Source organism: Sphaeramia orbicularis, unplaced genomic scaffold (assembly GCF_902148855.1).
Source record: "Sphaeramia orbicularis unplaced genomic scaffold, fSphaOr1.1, whole genome shotgun sequence".
NCBI lineage: Eukaryota > Metazoa > Chordata > Actinopteri > Kurtiformes > Apogonidae > Sphaeramia > Sphaeramia orbicularis.
The window spans coordinates 270,531-277,512 of NW_021941538.1; the positions used below are offsets into that span (position 1 = coordinate 270,531).

The 6,982-nt window shown below is 43.5% G+C and overlaps 1 protein-coding gene across 1 annotated transcript in view; it reads left to right on the forward strand.

Moving 5' to 3' along the window:
• Positions 1 to 436: 436 nt before the first annotated feature.
• The window catches only part of LOC115416052 (basic proline-rich protein-like), a 26,150-nt gene continuing 19,604 nt past the window's right edge, over positions 437 to 6,982 (forward strand). Inside the window, exon 1 of the mRNA XM_030129762.1 lies at positions 437 to 724. The gene's annotated coding sequence lies outside the window, so the exon portion shown is untranslated. The remainder of the gene's footprint in view (positions 725 to 6,982) is intronic.

The window sequence follows — 6,982 nt, forward strand, 5'->3', positions numbered from 1 at the left end:
TCCAGGTTCTGGTCCATGTTCTGGTCCATATGGTCCAGGTTCTGGTTCCTGTCAGTAAACAGTGAACAGCGCCCACGTGCGTCCACATCCCGTTTAAACCCCTCTGACGTCACCGCCCTCGTATGTCACAGTGCCTTAGGGTAAATATATAAATATAAATGTGTTTATATATAATTTTTATGGATATAATTTGATAGTTTCCATCTCTGACAGTTTTTAAATATTTTTATTTTAAAGGAGGGGCGTCTCTTTCTTTTCGTTGCACGTGAAGTCTGTACAAAGGTCCCGCCCCTTCACACGTCTCCTGTCCATCCCATTGGCCTACTTGCCTGTCAGTCACCGCCAGCTCCATGGTAACGAGCATGTCAGAGGCGGTCCGGTGCGCGCGATGCCGGGATGACCGCAGCCCCACGGCCTGAGGAGCACCGGTGGCACTTCCGGGTTTTGGGGGGTTCGGGTTCGGCTGTTTCTATCCACAGGTTTAAAGCTCTTTGAACTAACCACATGATCCACGAACGGACCGGGGACACCCGGACCCGGACCTGGACCTGGAGCCGCGGACCCGAACCGAACCGCAACCAGAACCCGAGCAGCGGCTTACTGTCCCAGATCCAGACCCGCATCCGGACCGAGCCTTTCACCGAACATTCCAGCATCAGCCCCGGGACAGAGCTGGGCAGGTGGGCCGGAGAGTTCCAGAGGAGAGTATCCGAGTATTTAGACTGTAAGTACCACTGTTACTGTATGTATTATACTACAAGTACTACTGTAAGTACTGTTACTGTATGTATTATACTACAAGTACTACTGTAAGTACTGTTACTGTATGTATTATACTACAAGTACTACTGTAAGTACTGTTACTGTATGTATTATACTACAAGTACCACTGTAAGTACTGTTACTGTATGTGTTATACTACAAGTACTACTGTAAGTACTGTTACTATATGTATTATACTACAAGTACCACTGTAAGTACTGTTACTGTATGTATTATACTACAAGTACTACTGTAAGTACTGTTACTATATGTATTATACTACAAGTACTTCTGTAAGTACTGTTACTGTATGTATTATACTACAAGTACTACTGTAAGTACTGTTACTATATGTATTATACTACAAGTACCACTGTAAGTACTGTTACTGTATGTATTATACTACAAGTACCACTGTAAGTACTGTTACTGTATGTATTATACTACAAGTACCACTGTAAGTACTGTTACTGTATGTATTATACTACAAGTACTACTATAAGTACTGTTACTGTATGTATTATACTACAAGTACCACTGTAAGTACTGTTACTGTCAGTATTTATACTACAAGTACTACTGTAAGTACTGTTACTGTATGTATTATACTACAAGTACCACTGTAAGTACTGTTACTGTCAGTATTTATACTACAAGTACTACTGTAAGTACTGTTACTGTATGTATTATACTACAAGTACCACTGTAAGTACTGTTACTGTATGTGTTATACTACAAGTACCACTGTAAGTACTGTTACTATATGTATTATACTACAAGTACTACTGTAAGTACTGTTACTGTATGTATTATACTACAAGTACTACTGTAAGTACTGTTACTATATGTATTATACTACAAGTACCACTGTAAGTACTGTTACTGTATGTATTATACTACAAGTACCACTGTAAGTACTGTTACTGTATGTGTTATACTACAAGTACCACTGTAAGTACTGTTACTGTATGTATTATACTACAAGTACCACTGTAAGTACTGTTACTGTATGTATTATACTACAAGTACTACTATAAGTACTGTTACTGTCAGTATTTATACTACAAGTACCACTGTAAGTACTGTTACTGTCAGTATTTATACTACAAGTACTACTGTAAGTACTGTTACTGTATGTATTATACTACAAGTACCACTGTAAGTACTGTTACTGTATGTATTATACTACAAGTACCACTGTAAGTACTGTTACTGTATGTATTATACTACAAGTACCACTGTAAGTACTGTTACTGTATGTATTATACTACAAGTACTACTATAAGTACTGTTACTGTATGTATTATACTACAAGTACCACTGTAAGTACTGTTACTGTCAGTATTTATACTACAAGTACTACTGTAAGTACTGTTACTGTATGTATTATACTACAAGTACCACTGTAAGTACTGTTACTGTCAGTATTTATACTACAAGTACTACTGTAAGTACTGTTACTGTCAGTATTTATACTACAAGTACCACTGTAAGTACTGTTACTGTATGTATTATACTACAAGTACCACTGTGAGTACTGTTACTGTCAGTATTTATACTACAAGTACTACTGTAAGTACTGTTACTGTATGTATTATACTACAAGTACTACTGTAAGTACTGTTACTGTATATATTATACTACAAGTACTACTGTAAGTACCACTGTAAGTACTGTTACTTCAGTATTTATACTACAAGTACTACTGTAAGTACTGTTACTGTATGTATTATACTACAAGTACTACTGTAAGTACCACTGTAAGTACTGTTACTTCAGTATTTATACTACAAGTACTACTGTAAGTACTGTTACTGTCAGTACCAAATCCTATTGACCAGTAGTCAGGTGACAGTGGGAGGGGCCAGACCAGAGCAGGTGTGTTAGTGTAACTGCAGTGATTAAAGGTGCAGTCTGTGGCTCAGACATTAAAGGTGCAGTCTGTGGCTCAGACATTAAAGGTGCAGTCTGTGGCTCAGACATTAAAGGTGCAGTCTGTATACTTCTGTTCTCAGTCATTCTAAAACTGTCAGACATGACTGAATCCTGTTCATTTCAGTCCTGATCTCAGTGACAGTAGTATTCCAGACAGAAGATTCACATTTAAAGCTCAGCGTCAGCCCCCAAATGATGGTTATGATGTCACTGTGTGTTTGGTCTGAGGCTCCGCCCATCACCTGTCATCCAATCACAGAGTCAGGACCTCAGTTCATCCAGGTTGTCAGTTCCACTGAGCTGCAGCTGAACATTTATGAGCACAAATGTGTGAGCTGAAGAAACCCAGAAGGACTAAAGGGATTATTCCAACGACGACAAAGAGAGAAAGAGAGAAAAGAAACAAGGATCTGGAGGAGAAGAATGAGAAACAGACGACTGAAAGAGAAGAATGAGAAACAGACGACTGAAAGAGAAGAATGAGAAACAGACGACTGAAAGAGAAGAATGAGAAACAGACAACTGAAAGAGAAGAATGAGAAACAGACGACTGAAAGAGGAGAATGAGAAACAGATGACTGAAAGAGAAGAATGAGAAACAGATGACTGAAAGAGAATGAGAAACAGACGACTGAAAGAGGAGAATGAGAAACAGACGACTGAAAGAGAAGAAGAATGAGAAACAGACGACTGAAAGAGAAGAATGAGAAACAGACGACTGAAAGAGGAGAAGAATGAGAAACAGACGACTGAAAGAGAAGAATGAGAAACAGACGACTGAAAGAGAAGAATGAGAAACAGACGACTGAAAGAGGAGAATGAGAAACAGACGACTGAAAGAGGAGAATGAGAAACAGACGACTGAAAGAGGAGAATGAGAAACAGACTGAAAGAGAAGAAGAATGAGAAACAGACGACTGAAAGAGAAGAATGAGAAACAGACGACTGAAAGAGAAGAATGAGAAACAGACGACTGAAAGAGGAGAATGAGAAACAGACGACTGAAAGAGAAGAAGAATGAGAAACAGACGACTGAAAGAGGAGAATGAGAAACAGACGACTGAAAGAGAAGAATGAGAAACAGACGACTGAAAGAGGAGAATGAGAAACAGACGACTGAAAGAGGAGAATGAGAAACAGACGACTGAAAGAGAAGAAGAATGAGAAACAGACTGAAAGAGAAGAATGAGAAACAGACGACTGAAAGAGAAGAATGAGAAACAGACAACTGAAAGAGGAGAAGAATGAGAAACAGACGACTGAAAGAGAAGAATGAGAAACAGACGACTGAAAGAGAAGAATGAGAAACAGACGACTGAAAGAGGAGAATGAGAAACAGACGACTGAAAGAGGAGAATGAGAAACAGACGACTGAAAGAGGAGAATGAGAAACAGACAACTGAAAGAGGAGAATGAGAAACAGACGACTGAAAGAGAAGAATGAGAAACAGACGACTGAAAGAGGAGAAGAATGAGAAACAGACGACTGAAAGAGAAGAATGAGAAACAGACGACTGAAAGAGGAGAATGAGAAACAGACGACTGAAAGAGGAGAATGAGAAACAGACGACTGAAAGAGAAGAATGAGAAACAGACGACTGAAAGAGAAGAAGAATGAGAAACAGACGACTGAAAGAGGAGAATGAGAAACAGCCGACTGAAAGAGGAGAAGAATGAGAAACAGACTGAAAGAGAAGAAGAATGAGAAACAGACGACTGAAAGAGAAGAAGAATGAGAAACAGACGACTGAAAGAGGAGAATGAGAAACAGACGACTGAAAGAGGAGAATGAGAAACAGACGACTGAAAGAGAAGAATGAGAAACAGACGACTGAAAGAGAAGAATGAGAAACAGACGACTGAAAGAGGAGAATGAGAAACAGATGACTGAAAGAGGAGAATGAGAAACAGACGACTGAAAGAGGAGAATGAGAAACAGATGACTGAAAGAGGAGAATGAGAAACAGACGACTGAAAGAGAAGAAGAATGAGAAACAGACGACTGAAAGAGAAGAATGAGAAACAGACGACTGAAAGAGGAGAATGAGAAACAGACGACTGAAAGAGAAGAATGAGAAACAGACGACTGAAAGAGGAGAATGAGAAACAGATGACTGAAAGAGGAGAATGAGAAACAGACGACTGAAAGAGGAGAATGAGAAACAGACGACTGAAAGAGAAGAAGAATGAGAAACAGACGACTGAAAGAGGAGAATGAGAAACAGACGACTGAAAGAGGAGAAGAATGAGAAACAGACGACTGAAAGAGAAGAATGAGAAACAGACGACTGAAAGAGGAGAATGAGAAACAGACGACTGAAAGAGAAGAATGAGAAACAGATGACTGAAAGAGGAGAATGAGAAACAGATGACTGAAAGAGGAGAATGAGAAACAGACGACTGAAAGAGGAGAATGAGAAACAGACGACTGAAAGAGGAGAATGAGAAACAGACGACTGAAAGAGAAGAAGAATGAGAAACAGACGACTGAAAGAGGAGAATGAGAAACAGACGACTGAAAGAGGAGAAGAATGAGAAGACTGACCCTGGCTCTGCCTTAGTCTGACCACTGTAAGAACCACTTAGAGCCAGGACCACCGTCTGCACCTGGTCCCAGGCTGTGGTCTCTTCTCCTGGTCCTGGTGAACAGACCTGGTCCTGCTGTAGGACTGGTCTCTGTCCATGGTAGCTCCTTGTAGGTCAGTGTTTTCTGTGGAAGTGACCTGTGCATGTAGTGGTGTGGAATCTGAAGGGGGGGGGTTCACCTGGGGGGGGTTCACCTGTATTTGGATGCGAGTGCAGTACCAGTTCGGACCACAGGCCTACACACGACCCCTTTAACATCTGCTCCAGCTGTCTTCAACACTAGAGTCGACTGTGACTCGTCTGGATTTGGAGAAGTGGGTGTGAACTGAACAAATGCTGAGCTCCCATTGGCTGTTCACAGCCTCAGTCTATCATTCATTGGCCATTCCAACCTAAGCTCCTCCTCCCACTCCACTGGGCTTTTATTGACAGGTGTGTCCGAGCGCTGAAATGATCAGATCTGTTTTTGAGATGAGGCCTTTTGGGTCGGAGGTGGTTTGGACGGTGTCATCTACGGCAGACGTTTGTACCGGGAAGTCTGGGTAAATATTTGAAAGGAAACGTCGGAGCTGGAAGTACGGGAAAGAACCTGAGGCCAGGAGGCGGAGCTTATGACAGAGACGATTACAGGGGGTGAAAACACCGACGTTCTGGAGAAGTTTAAATGTTCCAGACGGTTCCACGAGGACAGGGTGGACGCAACAGAAGGACGGAGCCAGGACACAGGGTCTGAAGTGGGACCACTGGAGGACCTTCAGTGACACTGGACCAAACCCAGTCCACCTGAGATCTGGGTCATACAAGCCACTGGTGTATCCTGGGGGTTTTACCCCCCCCCATGAATGATGATATAGTCCTCTGCAGAACATGAGCGTCCTAAAACCCCCAGACCAGGTCCAGGCTCAGACCAGATCCAGGCTCAGACCAGGTCCAGGCTCAGACCAGGTCCAGGCTCAGACCAGATCCAGGCTCAGACCAGGTCCAGGCTCAGACCAGATCCAGGCTCAGACCAGGTCCAGGCTCAGACCAGGTCCAGGCTCAGACCAGCTGATCTGCACAAACACTGTCAATATTTCTGTCCTACATTCAACTGGGCTGGGACTGCAGCACACACACACACACACACACACACACGCACACACACACACACACACACACACACACACTAGTGCATTCTGGGTAAATCTTTCAGCTGTATCTAGGCCATGTGTGACCTCCATTAGGGTTTGAATTAATGCACAGAGGGGCTGGAGGCTGGACTCCCCCCCAAGACAATGTCTCTCCATGAACTGGACCGGTCCCCTTTACGCTCAGAGCGGCCCCCTTCAGGCTCAGACCAGCCCCCTTTAGGGTCGGTCCTCTTTAGGCTCAGACCGGCCCCCTTTAGGGTCGGTCCTCTTCAGGCTCAGACCGGCCCCCTTCAGGGTCGGTCCTCTTCAGGCTCAGAGCAGCCCCCTTTAGGATCAGACCAGTCCTCTTTAGGGTCAGACTGGCCACCTTCAGGCTCAGACCGGCCCCCTTTAGGGTCGGTCCTCTTCAGGCTCAGACCGGCCCCCTTCAGGGTCGGTCCTCTTCAGGCTCAGAGCAGCCCCCTTTAGGATCAGACCAGTCCTCTTTAGGGTCAGACTGGCCACCTTCAGGCTCAGACCGGCCCCCTTTAGGGTCGGTCCTCTTCAGGCTCAGACCGGCCCCCTTCAGG